The sequence below is a fragment of the Carlito syrichta genome, unplaced genomic scaffold (assembly GCF_000164805.1).
Source record: "Carlito syrichta isolate Samal-C Ts95f unplaced genomic scaffold, Tarsius_syrichta-2.0.1 Scaffold314117, whole genome shotgun sequence".
NCBI lineage: Eukaryota > Metazoa > Chordata > Mammalia > Primates > Tarsiidae > Carlito > Carlito syrichta.
The window spans coordinates 389,003-397,347 of record NW_007258213.1 but is presented as its reverse complement, the minus strand read 5'-3'; the positions used below and the strand labels follow the sequence as shown (position 1 = coordinate 397,347).

General features: G+C 40.4%; 1 pseudogene across 1 annotated transcript; it reads left to right on the top strand.

The window, feature by feature from the left end:
• The first annotated feature begins 403 nt into the window (after positions 1–403).
• LOC103273676 lies at positions 404–1,049 on the top strand (annotated as a pseudogene). Its single transcript, XR_505201.2, has one exon. The product of XR_505201.2 is annotated as an LYR motif-containing protein 4 pseudogene (transcript).
• The last annotated feature ends 7,296 nt before the right edge of the window (positions 1,050–8,345 follow it).

Genomic DNA, 8,345 nt, shown 5'->3' with positions numbered 1-8,345 from the left:
GTCTGAGAGGATTTAAGTATATGACTGCATCTGCAGTCCTGTTGGTGGGATCCTGTCTTATACTCCCTTGCATAGCCCCAAGAATTATGAACGCCATTTCTAAGTGTATGGAAACAGTTACTGAACGAAAAAAACTGCGGCCCATATAATGTTAATACACCAAATTAAGGTTGATGATGCTTTAGATCGATAAAAGATCAAGCGTCAAAGCGGGGAATAGGCTCTCAGCTCCCGAGCGGCGCCGGGCGCCGTCCGCCGCATGCGTACCTAGGCCGAGGCCCGCCCCGCTCGCAAGGACGCATCTTATTTTATTTTGTTCATGGTTTTTGCTTAGGCTGAAGTTTTGTGGGTCGGGTTAAACTCGGGACCTCCGCCAAGAGGCCCCGTGTGTTTTTGTATTTATTTTTTTGATTTCCAAAATGGCAGCCTCCAGCCGCGCACGAGTGTTATATCTGTACCGGGAGATGCTGAGAGAGAGCAAGCGTTTCAGCACATACAACTACAGAACATATGCTGTCAGGAGGATAAGAGATGCCTTCAGAGAAAATAAAAATGTAAAGGATCCTGTAGAAATTCAAGTCCTAGTGAATAAAGCCAAAAGAGACCTTGAAATAATTCGTCGACAGGTCCACATTGGCCAACTATATTCAACTGACAAGCTGATCATTGAGAATCAAGAGATGCCTAGGACCTAGGGAGCCGGGAAACAGCCACCAGAGGCGGCCGGGGGACCACCTTCAGTATCCACTCTCTCCTTGGGATGGGGGCTCCCAACATCAGCTTAAAATAGCCTCTTGCTCTGCCTGCCTTGTAGGAGCTGATAAACTGAATCACATTTCCATTCTGTTGCAGTCTTAGTGAAAAGGGCAGCCATCTCTCCTGGGTTCAAGGGTCAGAATGAAGAGCTGGAGCTCACTCTCAAGTAATGTGTGTTGTTATGTCTCCTCTCTACCCTGCTCCTATCCTGTAGCTCATGACCACTGTGTAGATTTCCAGACTTTGTTTCCCGGTCCTTGACAATAAACAATTGTCTCCCTAAAAAAAAAAAAGGGGGGGGGAATATAGCAGAATGGGGCAAATGCTCAAATATATATTTCTTGTGTAATTGAGTGAATGAATGGAGAAACACATGAGTAGCTGCTTCGGGGTCAGCAGTTGGCCCTATGGCAATCACCTGGGATGACAAATTGTCTCCCACTAACCCTGTGGCAGGAAGGGAGGCTGGTAGCAGTTAAAGGTATTTCCTTTTGAAAATCAAGCTGCAAGCTTTAAAGACCCTCCAGGTCAGTTTTGTTTAAAAAAGCCAAGTAGACAAGAACTGGTGGCTTTCATGGAAATGCAAAGGAGTAACTAATTCACAGACTTATCCAAAACCCCTCTTTTGAAGTTGACAGTTTACAACCCTACTTGCAGACCCTGCTGCCCTGCAGTTCCTGGAGACCATTTTTTTTTTTAAAGATCTGATTTTTCTGAACACCACCTTGTAAATTCCAAAGAGAATGTGTAATCGCTCAACACAACCCCTCCCTTACCTAAATGAAGGTATAAGACCCCGCTTCTCCTGCTCTGCGGGGCTCGACCTGGAAGCAGTAGCCCTGTTGAGACTGCCGAGCCAGTCGGTGTAATAAAGTGTCACTTCCTATAATAGTCTTGGTGTCACGATCTCTCTGTCTTCTCGCTACATTAAATTAAAATGTCTTAAAAGCAGTCAGGATATAAAGCACATTATGATAAAATGATAAAGTACTAATAAAGACAGATAAAAATAGTAGGATAATTCTACTGTAAGTTAGAAGGCAATTAATTGACATATTTAAAGTACTGAGAAAAAAAAATCAACTGAAATTCTTTTTATTTTTTATTTTTTTGAGTTGGAGTCTCACTCTGTCGCCCAGACTAGAGTGCAGTGGCCACTCCCGGCCACCGCAGCCTCACCTGCTGGGCTCCAGCGATCCTTCCGCCTCAGCCTTCCAAGTAGCCGGAATTACAGGCATGCACTACCACGCCCGGCTAATTTTTTGACTTATTGTAGAAATGAGGTCTCACCAAGTTGCCCAGGTGGGTCTCGAACCCGCGGGCTCAGGCAATCCACTCACCTCAGCCTCCCAAAGGCGTGGGATTACAGGCTGAGCCACCGAGCCCGGCTGTGAAATTCTTTTTATTCACCAAAAATAATGTTTGAAAATGAAGGCAAGGGACTTTTATTCTCCATCCAGGCATGTAAGGAGCTTGGAAATTCTATCATCCTTACAATAAGAAAAAAATAACATGAAAAACAACAGCTCCTTTGATATGTCGGGGAACTGAGGTTACAGGGAAAATGGCTGCTCCCCATGCCCCGCCAATGGAGACAGAGAATCACAGCTTACCAGAGCAGAAGCCCAGGAACAGAAACAAGGATAGGAAAACTTAAGCTATAATTGGTAAATTTCTGGAGGCTAAATGTTAAATAAAACTTCAGGAGGGGCCTTACACACAAAAGTGACTGCACACACTTTTATTAGTTTTACCTCCACAAGCTCTACTAGGTTCGCACAGTGAAGATCAGAGAAAAAAAAAATCCCGTTATACTTCTGGCAGGGGAGGGAGAAAATAGCCATTGAGAATATGTCCACAGCATTCTGTTCTTAACAAGGCCCATCCTAAAGGGAAATTATTTTATCAGAGCCAAAGTTAATGAGATTTTACCAGAACTAATCAACCTGGGGAAGAGAAATGCTCACACAAGCCCCCTCAAGCCTTCCACATGAGGGAAAGGAAGTGCTCAACGCCAGTCCCCTCTACCTTCCTGTTTCACCTAAAAGGAACAAAAACCCCAAACTAAGAAGCACCTGTGAAGGTCACAAGCCAGGGGTACAGGCTCACAGAAAGACTGAGACCTAATCACAGAACTGTAGACTACTTTCCCTTCTTACCACCACATGAATAGGGCTCCTATATAACAGCAGAGGATTACAGCTGAAAAAATTGCACATCTCAAACCTTATTTAAGAAGTCTTGGCCGGGCTCGGTGGCTCAGCCTGTAGTCCCAGCACTTTGGGAGGCCTAGGTGAGTGGATTGCCTGCGCCCGCAGGTTCGAGACCAGCCTGGGCAACTTGGCGAGACCTGGTCTCCACAATAAATCAAAAAATTAGCTGGGCATGGTAGTAAGTGCCTGTAGTTCTGTCTACTTGGAATGCTGAGGTGAAAGGATCGCCAGAGCCCAGCAGGTCGACCCTGGGGTGACTGTGAGCGTGCCACTGCACTCTAGCCTGGGTGATGGAATGAGACTCCAATTCAATAAAATTTAAAAAAAGAAGTCTTTAGGGATACCCAAAGGGGAAGGAAAAAGGAAGAATACAAGAGGAATTTTAACTCTGAAACCTACAGCAACAGCAAACAATAAACAACCTGACTCCCAACCAGATCAAAGTTTCACACTAAAGCCCTTTTTCCTCGGTTACTTTTCATCAGTATATCAAATCTGGCTTTCAACAATAAATTACAAGGCATACTACAATAAAAAACATAGACTTTGAAGAGATACAGCAATATTCAGAACCAGTTCACAAATTGAAGAGATGTTAGAATTATGAGAGGTAATAACTGTGATTTAAAACATCCATGATTAATATGCTATGGGGTCTACTGAAAAAAGTGGACAATATGAAAGAACAAATAGGCAGAGATGGAAACTCCAAGAAAGAATGAAAAGGAAATGCTAGAAACCAAAAATATTGTAACAGAAACGAAGAATGATTTTGAGGGACCCATCAATAGACCAGATATAGCCAAGAAAAAAATTAATACGATTGAATAAAATGCCAATAATAACTTCTAAAACTGAAATGCAAAGAGAAAAAAGAATGACAAAAATAGAACAGAACTCAAGAACAGCGGGACAATTAGAAATGCAAAATTATTCATAATGGGAATACCAGAAGAAGAGAGAGAGAGAGAAAGGAACAGAGTATATGTTTTAGGGCATACGATGTATACAAATGTAATCTGATGACATCAACAACTGAAGAGATGGGGACAAAGCTGTAATGAAGTAGAATTTTTGTAGGCTATTAGGGTTATACTAGTATAAACTCAAATTAGAGTGTCATAACTTTAGAATGTTAACATATAATCCCCATGGCAACCACTAAGAGAATATCTATGGAATATACACAAAATAAAGAAAAAGAAAGGAATTAAACATTTTACTACAAAAAACCAGGTAAATATAAGACAGTAATGCAGGAAAGGAGGAACAAAAAAAAAGTAAGGTATGTAGAAAAGAAAAAGCAAAATGACAAAAGTCTTTCCTGATCAGTAACTACTTTAAGTATAAATGGATTACTCTCCAATCACAAGACAGGGATTAGCAGAATGGATGAAAACACATAACACAATGATATGCTGTCTACAAGAGACTTACTTTAGATTGAAAGACACAAATAGGTTGGAAGTGAAAGGATGGAAAAAGATAGTCCATGAAAATAGTAACCAAAAGAGTGCAGGGGCAATTATACTAATATTAGGTAAGATATTTTAAATTTTTAAAAGCTTATAAGATAGAAAAAAGAACACTATATATTAATAAATGGCTCAATACAGCAAGAAGGTATAACAATTATAAACTTTTTATACCTAAATTACATACCACAAAAACATATAACTGACAAAATTAAAGGGAGAAATAGTTCTAAAATAATACTTAGAAACGTCAATAGCCCACTCTCAATAATGGATGGAACAACCAGAGAGATGATTAGTAAGGAAACCAAGGACTTAACACAATAAACCAACTAGATTTAACAGACACATACAGGATACTTTACCAAATAACAACAGCATACACGGTTTTTTTTTTTTTTTTTTTTTTTTGAGTTGGACTCTCACTCCTTCACCCAGGCTGGAGTGCAGTGGCACGCACACTCACAGCCACTCCAGTGTTACAGTATTCTTAAGAGCACATGGAACACTTCCCAGGACAGACCATATGCTAGGCCACAAAATGAGTCTCAGTAGACTTAAAAAAATAGATAACACACAAAGTATTTTCTCTATCAACAATGGGATAAAGATAGAAATCAATAACAGAGGAAAAACTGGAAAACTCACAAATTTGTGGAAATTAAACAAAACTTATTTGTTCTTTTTTAGAGACACTCAGGCTGGAGTGCAGTGGCATAATCATGGCTCATTGTTCCTCAACCTTCTGGGCTCAAACAGTCCCCCTGCCACAGCCTCCTGAGTAGCTGGGACTACAGGCATGTGTCACTATGCCCAGCTAATTTGTAAAATGTATTTGTAGAGATGGGGTCTTACCATGTTGTTTAGGCTGGTCTTGAACTCCTAGCCTCAAGTGATCCTCCCATCTCAGCCTGTAATAGGTATGAGCCACCACACCTGGCCAACACAAACATCAAAGAAGCAATTACAAGAAAAATCAGAAAAACACGAAAACAATATCAATACATGAATGCAGCAAAAGCAGCGCTAAGGGAGAAATTTGTAACAATAAATGCTTACGTGAAAAATATAAAAGATGTTAAATCAACAAACTAATGTTACAACTTAAGAAATTAGAAAAAGAAGAACAAACTAAATCTAAAAACTAGCAGAAGGAAATAATAAAGATTAGAGCAGAGATCAACAAAATAGAATACAGAAAAATAATACAGAAAAATCAATAAAATCAAAAATTGTTTCTTTGAAGATATTGATAAAATAGATAAACCTTTAGCTAGACTAAGAAAAAAATTCAAATTAGCAAAGTCAGAAATGAAAATGGAGACATTACTACCATTTCTACAGCAATACAAAGGATTATTATTAAAAAGTACTGAAAACAACTGTATACCAACAAATTAGATAACCTAGATGAGCCAGACAAATTCCTGGACACACCAAACCTTCCAAGGCGAAATCACAAAGAAATAGAAAATCTTAGGTAGACCTACAACTGGTAAGCATATTACATCAGTAATAAAAAAATCTCCTAACAAAGAAAAGCCCTAAACCTAATGACTTCACTAGTGAATTCTACCAAACATTTAAAGAAGAACTAATACCAATCCTCAAATTTTTCCAAAACAATGAAGGATAGGGAATACTTCCTAATTCATTCAGTAAAGCCAGCATTACCCTCATACCAAAGCCAGACAAAGACACTACAAGAAAACTACAGACTAATATGCCTTATGAAGAATGATGCAAAAATCCTCTACAAATATAAGCAAACTGAATTCAGTAGCATATTAGAAGAATTAGACACTGTGACCAAGGAATTTATTCCTGGAATGCAAGGATGGCTCAACCCATAAAAACGGATTAATGTACTATACCACATTAATGGAATAAAAGGGAAAATCAAATAATCATCTCAACTGATGCAGAAGAAGCATTTGACAAAATTCAACACCTGCTCAATACTCAACAAACTAGGATTAAAAGAGAACTACCTCAACATAATAAAAGCCATATATTCAAACCTACATCAAACAACATACTCCATGGTAAAAGACTGAAAAATTTCCCTCTAAGATTAGGGGCAAGGTAAGAATATCCACTTTTGCCACTACTATTCAGCATATTACTAGAAACTGAAGAAAGAAGGAGGAAGAGGAGGGGGAAGAAGAAAGAAGAGGGGGAAGAAGAGGAGAAAGAAAAGGAAAAGGAAGAAAGAGAAAGAGGAAGGAAGGATGGGGAAACAGGAAAAAAAAAAAAAGACATCCAAACTGAAGAAGAAGAAGTAAAATTATCTCAGTTCACAGATAACAGAATATAATATGTAGAAAACCCTAGAGTCTACAAAAAATGTTTAGAACTAATAAAAGAATTCAGCAAAGTAGCAAGATACAAAGTTAGCTAACAAAAACAATTTGCATTTCTTTTTTTCCCCATAATCTTTTTTTTTTTAAGTGGAAGTCTCAATCTGTCACCCACACTGAAGTGCAGTGGCATGCTCACGGCAACTGCAGCCTCAACCTGCTGAGCTCAGGTGATCCTTCCATCTCAGCCTTCCAAGTAGCTGAAACCATAGGTGCATGCCACCATGCCCAGCTAATTTTTTGATTTACTGTAGATATGAGGTCTCGCCAGGCTGGTCTGAACTCCTGGGCTTAGACAATCCTCTCACCTCTGCCTACCAAAGTGCTGGGATTACAGATGTGAGCCACAATGCCCAGCTATTAATTTGTATTTTTATATATTAACAATGAACAATCTGAAAAGGAAATTTCAAAACCAACTCCATTTATATTTATGATGGCATCAAAAAGAATAAAATACGGCTGGGCGTGCTGGCTCACACCTATAATCCCAGCACTTTGGGAGGCTGAGGTGAGAAGATTGCCTGAGCCCACAGGTTCAAGACCAGCCTGAGCAACTTGGCGAGACCTCATCTCTACAATAAATCAAAAAATTAGCAGGGCGTGGTAGCGTGTGCCTGGAGTTCTAGCTACTTGGAAGGCTGAGGCAGAAAGATCACTTGAGTCCAGCAGGTCAAGGCTGTGGCTGTGAGCGTGCCACTGCATACCAGCCTGTGCAAAACAGCGAGAATCCAACTCAAAAAAAAAAAAGGTAAAAGACTTGTACAATAAATTAAAATAAGCCGAGTTCGGTGGCTCAGCATGTAATCCTGTGCTTTGGGAGGCTGAGGTGAGTGGAGTGCCTGAGCCTGCGGGTTCGAGACATGCCTGGGCAAGTTGGTGAGACCTCATCTCTACAATAAACCAAAAAATTAGCCGGGCGTGGTAGCGGGGGCCTGTAGTTCCAGCTACTTGGAAGGCTGAGGCGGAAGGATCGCCGGAGCCCAGTAGGTTGAGGCTGCGGTGGCCGGGAGCGGCCACTGCACTCCAGTCTGAGCAACACAGTGAGACTCTAAAACAAAAACAATTAAAATTAAAATTGCTGAAAAAAATTAATACAGGTCAGGCTCGGTGGCTCAGCCTGTAATCCCAGTATTTTGGGAAGCTGAGTGGATTACCTGAGCCCGTACGTTCCAGACCAGCCTGGGCAACTTGGAGAGACCTCGTCTCTACAATACATAAAAACATCAGCCAGGTGTGGTAGTGCACGTCTGTAGTTCCAGCTATTTTAAAGGCTGGGGTGGAAGGATCACCAGAGCTCAGCAGGTCGACAGTGGGGTGGCCGTGAGTGTGCCACTGCACTCCAGCCTGGGCAACAGAGTGAGACTAAAACTAAAAAAAAAAAAAGAAAAGAAAGAAATTAATACATAATTAAGTTCATGGATTAAGTACTACCCAAAGTGAGCTACAGATTCATATGCAATCCATATCAAAATCCCAATGATTTTTTTTTTTTTTAATTGGAGTCTCACTCTGTCGCCCAGACTGGAGTGCAGTGGCCG